The following is a 13758-nucleotide window of genomic DNA, read 5'->3' as shown; positions in this document are numbered from 1 at the left end:
GGGAATTTCCCTACACATTGTGTCGAGTGAGAGGATTTCCCTACTCAATGTTTAGAGGGAGGGAATTTCCCTACAAATTGTGTCGAGTGAGAGGATTTCCCTACTCAATGTTTAGAGGGAGGGAATTTCCCTACAAAGTGTGTCGAGTGAGAGGATTTCCCTACTCAATGTTTTGAGTGAGGGAATTTCCATACAAAGTGTGTTGAGTGAGAGGATTTCCCTACTTAGTGTTTTGATTGAGGGAATTTCCCTACAAAGAGTGTGGGATGAGGATACTTCCCTTTGGTGTTTACCATATAAAGTCAGTTGGCAAATTACATGTAAAGGGTTTCCCTATAAAGAGGCATAAGGAAAGGAATTTTCTGTACAAACAGATTAAATAAGAATTGGATATGTTACAATCTTGGTTGGAATAATCATTGTTTCCAGTTTTTGGGATTTCTTTCCAAAAATTCAATTTGTCTGGAGATATACTTCATTTTGACATATTTCTCTCCAAAAGGGGGCCATTTTGAAAGCATGCTATATTTTATCTTTTTTACCCTAAAGGGAGCAATCATATTTTATGTTACTGGAGATCCTCTTGTCAAATTCAACACATGTTTATAAAACATTATCACTATTGTATAATATCTCCAATCGTCTTTCACATTTATATGCAATTGAATTATTGTTATTGTTCAATATTTTAATAATTGTTACTTTATTACAGATGAAATCTTTGTTGACAATTTTTGCCATTTGATTATAATCTTTGCAGGGTCATTTTTTGTCTTAATAAACTTACAAGCTTTTGTCAATATGTTTGACTTCTATATTTAGCTCTTTGTCTATATGTACACATATATCTTAGCACCGTTCATACATAGACTGCTTTTCATTTTTTAGTGATTAAGTCTTTGATTTAGAGATAAGGGAGGTAAGCAGCCTTGTTATGTGCTTTTATTAAGAACACATATTGTTAAATATAGGTGCACAGATAATGCTACATGTATGTGTCCTTATATGGTCACACACAACGTACATGTTACCTGCTTTAATGGTGTATACGATTCAGCACTCCAAAGTTAGTGCTAAAATTTTGTTGATATGAACAATATTGTATTTTTTTAAATCTTAATATATTTCACTTTTTTTTTGTAATTCTCAATGTTTGTTAACAGAAAATAAATTTACTGCTGTTGAATATAGTTGATTGTTTTTTGTTCAGTCTGTCTCTTGACAATTAATGATTGGTATTTAATCAGACATAAAAAATCTCATCATGACCAATCATGACTTGTGTCATATTAAACAATTAAGCAGTTTCAGAAATTAATTTTAATCATTGATATCAATATTTTTAGTTTCATAGGGGTATGAAAAAATTTGCAAACATTTTTTTTCCCTACCCCTATGAAACTTAAAAATATTGACATCAATGGTTAAAATTAATTTCTGAAACTGTATTTCAAATTTAAAACACATTATATATGTATGTACAATTTTATCGACGGACAGATACAGACAGACAAGTGATAAGTGATCACATGATCAGACCGTGGATGCAGTACCAGTAGCCTAATAGGTAGTCAGGTTAATTATCTTAGGTGTGTTGGTATACATTGATTGACATTTATGTAGGCGGGCTTAACTCACCTCACCTGTTATAGATAATAATGATAGTTATATAGAACTCTAATCTCTCCAACAAGCACGGTACATGTACCTATAATCAAAATCTGTCTGTGGTCAGACGACTCGGAACAGCAGATCTTGATACAGTCGTCAAAATAAACACGGTTGCCTAAAACTCCTGAAATTATTATATTTTGATTTATTTTGAAATATTTATAGCAAAACATTATCAAAATAAAAAAAAAATGTAATAAATCCTCTTTACAAAAGCATTAACATTCCGCCGGTGTCAAGTTGAAAATGGAACCGGGATGCCATGGAAAACAGAACCAAATATTAAATTTTCTTTACATACCCGTTGAAAATGAACCCCGTTGAATAGTGAACCACATAAAAGTACTGGATCTCGGTACCAGTTTATATTGTCATAGACGTTGTGATAAGATATGCTTACATGATACAATGTATAAACGATATTGAAGGACATTGGTAAAATAAAATAGCCTGTGACCTCAGGTGACCTTTGATATCACATTAGGTTGTTATGAGAAGTGTATATAAAATGTATATAATACTTATGTACATTGATTAACACTTTAACTCGTGACATCTGGTGACCAAGATAATGACCATTAGCATCACTTTAAATAAGATGTCCCTATACATGTATACGATTTATCGACATTGATTGATACTTTGACCCGTGACCTTTATTTAACAAGATGATGACCGTTCGTATAACTTTACACTGTTTTAAAAAATGCATACAAAATGTTTACAATATTGATTGACATTGATTAATAATTTGACCTTTGACCCTTGGTGACCCATATAATGACCTTTGAAATAACTTGACACTATAATTACAAGACATTCATGTAACATGTACACGATATTGATGGACATTGAATACAAATTTGACCTGTGACCTTTGGTGACCCATATAATGACCTTTGTTATAACCACTGTGAATGTACTACTACACTTTGTAACGCATGGTCCTATGGATGTCCTACACGAGTTTTCATTTTACATGAGATTTATGAAAAGCGTCTTTAGATTTTTTTTCACTTTACAAAGGCTGTTAAATAGTTATTATATAATTGCATCTATTCGTCATCACTGCCAAATCAAAATATCGATTTGTTTCTTTTCAAAACACAAAGCGCTATGATCAATGGCCCAAGATTGGTAATTAAAATTGTCTCCCGAGCCGTTCTATCGATGTTGATATGTATGTCGAAAGCTAAGTGCATTTGTGCATATGTTGGGGGTTCAACATCCATCACTGGGTTATATGAGGATGGGTGGAGACATTGGTATATATTGTTTTGAAATGCATTTATACGAAGGTTGATATCCAAACTCCCATGTCTGATAGAGGACAAGACATTATAAACTGTTATGTTTAATATTCTAAATTATCAGATATCCAGACTCCCATGTCTGATAGAGGACAAGACATTATAAACTGTTATATCTAATATTCTAAATGATCAAATATCATAACTCTACCAGATAGATTTTTTTTTTTTTTTTTTTTGAAATATGAATTATTTTGATTGACTCATTATTCCTTGCCTTAGTTCTGAATTAACACACTTTGGTGCCTTGCATGGAGCTGGAATGATGTAAAACCTGTGTGGTGTAGTTTTATTTACCATTTTGTTATTTACACTGTATATCATATCTACGAGGGTTTTATTTTCCATTTTACCATACATTATATGTACAAATTCTCATTCTATGGTCTTTTCCTAAATTTCCTTCCATGTGTTTCATTTACAAATTACAAATTACTGTTACACTGTTGATCCTTAACATCACTGGCGAGTTTTTGAAGGAAGAACCAACTGTAGGATGGTATTTCACATAATCATAGTGTAAATATTGATACTGAAAAAACAAAAACAAAAAGAAAAGAAAACATATATATTATTTGGATTATATCACTATAATTCCATAAGAGGTTTCAATTTCTCCAACCTTTTCGAAATGCTCCTTTATACGCCGATTTTTACCGTCATTTACACATTTTTGAACTAGGATATTATCTTAGGTAACATTGATGAGTGCATTGAGGTTAAATGAGTTGCTGAAGCATCTGGTTTTGTAGAATGTTTGATAAGAATTCATTTCATTATTCACATGATTACAGTATTGTGGCACTACTCAAAAATACATATTGTAGTTGTTGTTATAGACAAAAGGAATAAGTAATTGGTCAAAAAGACTTTAAAATCAATGAAATGTCTGCACTCTGCAATCCAATAACAGAAACTTCAAATATATCATTTTAAATTCAATATTGAACTTGTATCTACAGCCTGTGACCTTCGACCCCTGGAATTTTTATGAGCCCAGAAAAAACTGATGTTTAGAATAGCATACCATATGAAGCTGACCTTGAAGTATCGTTCTGCAAAATATTATCCTTATCACTGATTGGCCGAAAAATGGCCCAAATTGTATCAGTTTTTTCGTTATTAAAATTGTAGTGCAAAAATAAAAATTTGCTTATTGAAATTGAATGGGATAAAAAGAACATCTAATACAATTATAAGGCTTTCTATTAAGTTCTCCACTTCATATCATTTCAATAATATATGTATGATAGTTCAGTTTCAGAGTTGCATAGATTACAAAGTGGAGAAATAACTGGATGTGATTTAAAAAGAAAAGCGTTTGTGGTTAAGATATGATTTGATTTAAACATAGTTTATTGCCTTTTCATAGCAAGGGGATTGGGCAAAAGTTATGCAACTTATTCAAAGCCCTTTCCCTACAATATAACGTTGGTATTTAAACACAAAACGCAAGATGGCATAAAATGCATTATCTCACACTCTCATAGGTGATTCCTTAATGCACTAGCATGGTTTCTTAAACGTGTATGAAGAATATTATTTTTTCTTTCACCATAGGAATACAAAATTGGTACATGGGGTAAGTCTGTGTGTTGTGAATGGCATTTTAAAAACAGAAAATGATACACCGTGCCTGATGTTTAAAGGCAATATATTCCACTGTCTTATAGTAGAGGGAAAGAAGGATAGGTTATTAGAGGACTCTAGTCTGTTGTTTGGCAAGTTATAGTTTTCAGCATTACGGAGATTGTGTTGCGAATTATTAGCACCAAGAGGGGAGAGTAGGGTGTTCAGATTATTAGGAGTAAGATGATTATGTTTCTTAAAGAACAGTTGGAGTTTTCGACGGGATCGTCTCTGGACCAAAGTTTCCCAACCCGTTTCAGTATAGAGCGATTGTCTGCTTGAATAAGAAGGTAGACCAGTGACAAAGCGGCCAGCCTCAAGTTGTAAGTTTTCTAACCTTTATGCGTCAGCAATAGAACAAACGTCCCAAAGTTCACTACAATATTCAAAAACCGGGAGAATAAAGGATCTATATATTTTGTTTAATGCTTTTCTAGTAAGGATATATTTTAATTGAGGAAGGACACCAAATTGATTTTCGACAGTTTTACTGATGTGTTCTATATGATAGCTCTACTTACAGTTTAAATCGATGTATACTCCTAGATACTTATGGTAGTTTACAAGTTCAATACTTACCTCATTAAAATGTATATCAATTACATGATCTAGTTCATTATAAGAGAAAAGCCATGCTTTAGTTTTTGAAGGATTAGATTTAACCAACCACTTCTTAGCCCAACATTGTATTTTGGAAAGATCATTATTAATGGTATGTTCAATAAGATGCGGAGATTGATTGGAGGATAAAAGAGATGTATCGTCAGCAAACAGTTTTGAGAAGCTAACTATATTGACAGTTATATCATTAATATATATGATGAATAAAAGTGGGTATATGACGGAGCCCTGAGGCACCCCGGCATTTGTATATTTTACAGCAGATTTACTATTACCAAAAATAACTGTTCCTTTCTATCAGACACATAATCCACCAACCAGTCTAGCAACTTGCGAGATATACCATAACTCTTTAGTTTCACTTCCAACCCCATGTGCCACACTCTGTCGAAAGCCTTGGAAATATCACAGAAAACTAGACAGGTAGGTTGTTTTTTCCCCATATTTTCACATATTTCATGGTAAATTTCTATGAGCTGATGAACAGTGGAATGGCCTGGTTGGAAACCCGACTGATATTTATATGTATTAAGAGAATTATCTAACAACTATTTATGTAAATATTTAGCTTACTCTTTCGATAGATATGATTATTGACTATACTGAAACCCCTGAAGTTTTTTTTTTTTGTTATACTGAAGGAAACCTTGAATATCCTAGTCCATATTGTATTATTCTTTAATTTCATAAATTTAAAATATACTGTGCCTGTTATGTATGAAGACTATCACATCATCAGACCCCTGATCGTGTACTAAGTACGTATACGAAGAACAGAGACTCATTAAACATATTTGTAAATAGTATATATCCAATAAACATTAAAATGATGCTTATCGACTTATATCATAACCTGATATATTCTACGCATTATGAGCTTTTACAAGAGATATTTAACTGTCAGAGGGTAAATCAAGTCCAGTGATTGGTTGCCGTAAACTAAGCGGTTGTCATGACGACGACGAGTCACAAAACAAATGGTTTCTATGTATTGTTGTTGTATAATTTGTTTATATTTATTAACCACGAGATTTCAAAATGAACTATTAATGACCATCATGTGACCTTTCATAATCCGTAAGATAATGGTACATGAAGGTACATGTATCAATGACCACAAGGACATTTTCAAACTAATTAGGCCTTAACATTATATCGTGTATAAACTGATTCACGTGTTTTTGTCATGGACAAATAATAATCAATACTCACGTTTCTATAGCGATGTTATAAATATATATATGACGACGACAACAGTATATAATTGTTTTCATCTATTTTTATTACATTCTAATGTTTGATGTGGCATGCCCGTTGGTTGCACAGCTTCAATGGTAGGGATATCATAAATAAGAACTTTTAATAAACAATAGTGAACAAGACAGCTATGCTTTGGTATTGCTAATAGAAATCCTCCAAATTTTGGTTAAACTGTAAATAAAGAGAAACTAGAAAAATTGTATTCGTACATAGCAGTTAGAAACCAGTTAAAACGACTCTTTCTTATTTCTGTGCCTTTTTTACGCATGTACTTTTTCTCTCTTGAAAATCATTTCGATGAAGCAATGGTTATTTATTTAGTGTGTCATACATATTACACTTGTTTACCAGTAATACCGTATTTTACGTATTTGAAGCATATATAGATTTTGTTTAACGAATGCGAGTCACAAGACAATATCAGTTACTGTTTAAAAGGCTTACGATATATTTACAACAGCTAGATTATATCTCCTGGTTTTGGCCTACCCCTGGGCCATCAGATACGGTCAGTTCTGTAAAATGCTATGTTGCATACTACCATTTCATCTCCCAGTCCTTTACAACAGAAAATATCATTTTTGTTTCCATGTGCATCTCCTAAAGGGATAGGCGTCCGGTAGCGATTATCGTCTATAAAGTGTATGTCATGGCTTAGAGACAGTTTCCATTGCTTCCCTCACATGACTGCTAAACACTTCAGTCTAAAATAAGTCAGAAAGACTGCGTCAGCTATGGTAGATTTCAATAGTCACAATAATTCCACAATAATTCAACATGCAATCAACTTACTGGTATTCCAATTACTATTTCACAAATAATTAAGCCGGTTACTCAACGTAAAGTCCTATCTGGCCAAAACCTTGCCGATTAAATCTACCGAGACATGTATGATGTGATATATATATCGTTATACACTGTCTACTGTGTGATACTGACGACGTAAGTGTAGACTTATATACCATTATATATCTCAGCTGTATGGCTTAATCTGACCAATCTGTTTATATTGAGAATGTTGCAAAAGTCTTCACGGAAAGATGTCGGCATGTGGATATACCTTGAACTTTTATGACAGAAATACAGAAACAGAAGTTCATCCATCCAGTCTCGCTCCTATCTAGTATCTTAAGTGATTTAGGAATATGAAAAGCACTTCAGATACAAATATATGTATTATATTTACTACTGGAATGTATGATGTTTGATGCAATTTACAGTAGACTTAGTAGTCCAAGATAGACAGTAACACAGGCCATTCTGGGCAGTATGAGTTAGGAATATAACATTGTAGGGTCAAGTTGCTTCCCTTTGATCGGGAATTATGACAAGCTATTTAATTGCTGGGTAATAAATTCATTAGGAATAGTGTTAATGATGTTTCCTTCTTTAGCTACATCGTCTGATATTGGGAATACTCCATCATGTACGCGTCATCATTGTTTGCGTAGGTAAACATTTATAGACAATCAACCCTCCCTCCCCCCCCCCCCCCCCCCAAAAAAAACAACTCTGATAATGTTTAGAGAATCATATCTAAATGCGCACCCATTGTTTAGGTTGTATTGATGAAGACATCGTGTGGACGCCTTGAATTTTTTAAAAAGATCTATGGACAGTCGGATCTCGAATCTCTGTGAGTGAATGAGTCGGTGCACAGGGGCTTGGCACGATTTTTCAAATGATGGTCCATATATATATGTATTATAGTGTCTAATACATATATATATGGACCATCATTTGGAAAATCGTGCCAAGCCCCTTCGAGTCGGTGGAGTCCACCAAAGTGTAAACAAGTACAGAATTTGCACACAGAATGTTGAAGAATAATCGTGTCTACGATGGTTTTACACGCAAAATTGATAAATTGGCTAATCTCACCATTTTGATGGGCATCATTACCCTGAATAGCGTGGTGTGAAATGTTGGTTGACTGTGAATTCTTTTAACAATTAAACGCCTGGTAGATTGTATTTATTGGCAAGATCAATGCAATCTGGGTGACAGATAAATAGAATGATTAGGGCGTCATGAATATTGATCTGTCACCCAGATTGCATTGATATTGACAATAAATACAATCTAACAAGCGTTTAATTGTTATATTTACATTAAAATACGTTAAACTTCACTTTCTCTTTGCTAAATCTGGGATTTAAGTTAAGCTATTCCCCTGTTTGTTCAATTGAAAGAACGGCACATGTGAAATCGATTTCATTGTAGTGCTTGGTTTGCATTCAAATTGATGTGTAATACAAAGCCTCGGCGTGACTATGATCAACAAAGCACCAAAATGACGTCATATTTACGCGATTGCTCGAAGTCGAAATCCTTGCTAGGTTTCATTTGATTTACGCTGACGGAAGTGACGCCATGTGATCTGAGCTGCATTTATACGGTGATCCCATTCCATTCATTAGTGGCTAGACCTCATAGCTTCTAATTATAACAGAGGACGCTTACTCCGAAAATACTGAATCAAGCCAAACATAATGTTAATGGAATAAGAGCCTCTATTACAATGTACGTAAAGAATTCTCAGCAAGGTCAGCTTACAACTTAACAGTATGATAAATGTGAGGAATATTGCCCAGTTATCATGTTCTCTTTCCCAGCTCGTCTCTACACAGAACATACCTTACCCACAGCTTGTGCGCTGATAGATGGGAGACTGTTTGTGGACTATTATTGTACCTTATGTTTAAAACAGTGCCTGTGATTAGCCGAAACGCATCACATGGCCGGGAAATAAAACCTTACATTTCCCTGAGCCGCGAATAAAACATCATATTTCGCGGTTGTCCCAGTCAGACCTGCTTCGCGGGTAAAAATATTCACGCAACCATGCCCTGTAATTATTTTGTAGTTAACACTTCTATAAATTTGTGATCATATATCAATATTTAATGGTTACTCATTTTCATGACCGCGAATATAATGAAATAATGTCTTTCGCGAATATAATAAAATAATGTCCTCCGCGAATATAATGAAATACTGTCCTCTGCGAATATAATAAAATAATGGCCTTCGCGAATATAATCAAATATTTAATTTTTCTTTGTTTTCATGGTAAATACTCAAATGTGATTAATCGAAAAATTCTTTTCATTCTTCTATATTTACATTCCTAATGTGCTTTGCTGATATGAACATACCAAGTGGAAACAACAAACATATGACCATGAATACACTATGAAAAACGTTGTCTCTCGTGCTGATTTTCCACACATAACATCAGAAAAAAATATCAATACGCTTGAAAAATAGTCCTCGTTTCATTTCCGTAAATTATGTTTTCTTTGTTATCTATTTACATAAATTAAATCTAATTTAACACAAATTATTGTATTCGATGTTATTTCATGTCTCTTTGTTTTAAATAACAAGCAAAAAATAAATAAATAAACTACTGCAAACTGCGGAGCGGAAGGACACGGTAAACGATGGTGCATAGGCGGGATCTCCCGGCTGTTCTAATAATTTGGCGTTTCGTCGTATACATGACAAATTTTTCTTTTTAATAAAATTTCTCGTTTTCTCGATATAAATTTTTTAAATCAAGGTTATGTAAATATATGAATTGAATAGATTTTTTTAATTTTCATTGCGGCTATGAATACCAGTAGCTAGCTACATATCCTCCGAGGCACGCTACCGCGCGCCACGAGTTACGAAGCTAGCTACTGGTATTCAAAGCTGCAATGAAAATTAAAAAAATCTATTCAATCCATATATGAAAGAAATTCCGAGAATGGTGCGAAAAATGTGACTTCACAATACGAGACAATTGACGTTGCGTATTGATTTGAGAAAGAGAATCCCATTTAAAACTAGATTTGATCAAGATCAAAACACGGGATTTCCAACAAGAAAATGATCGCTGACATGTTCTCATTCTGACGAACGCTTTTGTACGTTTTACCTACGATATCTCTTCGTTTTCTCTTCGTTTTCTATTCGCTTCCCTTCTTTAACCGATCAGTTGACCTTCTAACGTTGGAAACATCTTTAAAATAACCCTTTTCTTTCACATACGATAAAAATAAACCGGTTTAAAAGAATTTAAATTTTTAGATTTTGTATCCTTTGACCTCCGTGAATCGTGTATCTCGTACTTGTATCGTGTTAACTGTACCTGTATCTCGTACCTTGTATCGTGTTTACTATACCTGTATCTCGTACCTTGTATCATGTTAACTGTACCTGTATCTCGTACCTTGTATCGTGTTTAGTGTACCTGTATCTCGTACTTGTATCGTGTTAACTGTACCTGTATCTCGCACCTTGTATCGTGTTAACTGTACCCTGTATCTCGCACCTTGTATCGTGTTTGCTGTACCTGTATCTCGTGCCTTGTATTGTGTTACCTGTACTTGTATATCATACCTTGTATCGTGTTTACTAAACCGTGAATCGTGTATCTCGTACCTTGTATCGTGTTAACTGTACCCTGTATCTCGTACTTTGTATCGTGTTAACTGTACCCTGTATCTCGTACCTTGTATCGTGTTTACTATACCGTGAATCGTGTATCTCGTACCTTGTATCGTGTAAACTGTACCCTATATCTCGTACCTTGCATCGGGTTTACTAAACCGTGAATCGTGTATCTAGTACCTTGTATCGTGTTTACTATACTGTGAATCGTTTATCTCGTACCTTGTATCGTGTTTACTGAACTGTGTATCCCGTACCTTGTATCGTGTTTACTGTACTGTGTATCCCGTTCCATGTATCGTGTATCCCGTACTGTATTATGTATCCTGTAACATTTATCGTCTATCCCGTCCAACAAGAAAATGATCGCTGACATGTTCTCGTTATGACGAACGCTTTTGTATGTTTTACCTACGAATCTCTTCGTTTTCTATTCGTTTTCTCTTCGCTTCCTTTCTTTAACCGATCAGTTGATCTTCTAACGTTGCAAACATCTTTAAAATAACGTTTTCTTTCACATATGATGAAAATATTTTGAAAATTTGAAATTTTCGATTTTTGATCATTTGACCTTTGTGACCTTGAGCGAAGGTCAACATCAATGAAAAGCAATTAAGTTTGTAGCCCTTTGTCCAAGCTATCACTGTACCAAAAATCAAATCTGTATGTGTAAAGATATGGGAGTAAAAGGAAATTTAGTGCATTTTTGGGACAAATTTGAATTTTGGCGGGAAAACAAACATTTTTCAAAGTGCCATTTCTACGCCATTTTTTATCGCACGACCATAAAACTTGCACAGTTCGTCTTAATTAAACATGCACTTTAAAATGAACTTAAAAAATTAACTCAATTTTATTTTTGAATTTTTGACCTTGATTTGACCTCATGCTTAGACCTTGACCTTGACATATTTTCTGATAACATGTTACGGAGAAAAGTTAGCCCTGACCATAATCTACAAGATGAACCGATTGTGAAAGGAAAAAAACGAACTTACAAAGAGCTACAGTTAAAAGATTTTTTTTAATTTAAGTTTTTGGGACTATTTGACCTTGAATGAAGGTCAAGTTCAATGAAAAGTAATTACTTTTGTAGCCACTCGTATATATTATTGTTGTACCAAAAATCAAGTCTGTAGGTGTATAGATGACAGAGAAAAAGCATTTTAAGTGCATTTTTGCCTGATTTTTGAATTTTGGCGGGAAAAACTTTGAAATTTTCAAAGTGCCATATCTCCGTCATTTTTTATCCGATTATTAAAATATTTGCACGCACCGTCTCAGTGGTTCATGCTCTTTCAAACGAGATGAAAAAAATATTTAGTTTCAGAATTTTTTTTCCGACAATTTGTTTACCCCAAAGCGAGGTCGTGACCTTGACATATTCTCTCATAAGATGGCATGAATAAAAGTTAGCCCCGACTATGATCTACAAGACGCACTGGGTGCGGATGAAATCGAACAAACTTCTATGAAGTTAGGGTCGTACTTAAATCGTTTTTAAAAAATCTATTTTTAGATCTGTGACCTTGACCTTTGAATTTATGATCACCAAAATGTTAGTGTAATGTTCGGCTTGAAGTTCTCTATCAAGTATCAAAATATGAACGTTTTGTTCGTTTCCGTTTTCGAACGAAAGTGTTATCAAAAAATGAAAAGAATAATAATAATAACTAGATTTGATCAAGATCAAAACACGGGATTTCCAACTAGAAAATGATCGCAGACATGATCTCATTCTGACGAACGCTTTTGTACGTTTACCTACGATTTCTCTTTGTTTTCTCTTCGCTTCCCTTCTTTAACCGATTAATTGACATTTAACCCTGTCTGTGACCATGAAATTCGAAGGTCAAGGTCAAATATTTGTATACCGTTTGTAGTCAGTCATACATGCTATAGTTGTTTCAATTATCAAGTCTGTTGGTGTCAGAGTATTGGAAGAAAAACATTTCAAGTGCAATTGTAGGATAATATTTAATTTTGGCAGTAAAATGGTTTCCTATGTATTTTTTCTGAGATAAAGTTGACGTTTTGACCTGGAACGTTGCAAACATCTTCAAACGATCGTTATCTTCAATAAACGATGAAAATAAACAGTTTGAAAGAGAATTTGAAATTTTCGATTTTTGGTCATTTAACCTCTGTAACCTTGAACGAAGGTCAAGGTCATTGAAAAGCAAACAAGTTTGTAGGCATCCGTACAAGCTATCACTGTGCCGAATATCATATCTGTGTATGTAAAGATATTGGAGCAGAGGGTAATTAAGTGCATTTTTAGGACAAATTTGAATTTTGGCGGGAAAACGAACATTTTTCAAAGTGCCATTTCTACGTCATTTTTTAACGCCCAACCATAAAATTTGCACCGTTTGTCTTGATTATTCACGCACTTTGCAATGCAATAAAAAAATTAACTCATTTTGAATTTGAATTTTTGACCTTGATTTGACCTCGCGCTTAGACCTTGACCTTGGCATGTTTTTTGATAACATGTTTAAGGGAAAAGTTAGCCCTGACCATAATCTACAAGATGAACCGATTGTGAAAGGAAAAAAACGAACTTACAAAGAGCTACAGTTAAAAGATTTTTTTTAATTTAAGTTTTTGGGACTATTTGACCTTGAATGAAGGTCAAGTTCAATGAAAAGTAATTAGTTTTGTAGCCACTCGTATATATTATTGTTGTACCAAAAATCAAGTCTGTAGGTGTATAGATGACAGAGAAGAAGCATTTTAAGTGCATTTTTGCCTGATTTTTGAATTTTGGCGGGAAAAACTTTGAAATTTTCAAAGTGCCATATCTCCGTCATTTTTCACCTGATTA

The sequence above is a fragment of the Pecten maximus genome, chromosome 18, assembly GCF_902652985.1.
Source record: "Pecten maximus chromosome 18, xPecMax1.1, whole genome shotgun sequence".
NCBI lineage: Eukaryota > Metazoa > Mollusca > Bivalvia > Pectinida > Pectinidae > Pecten > Pecten maximus.
Note: the sequence above shows the minus strand (reverse complement) of the source record.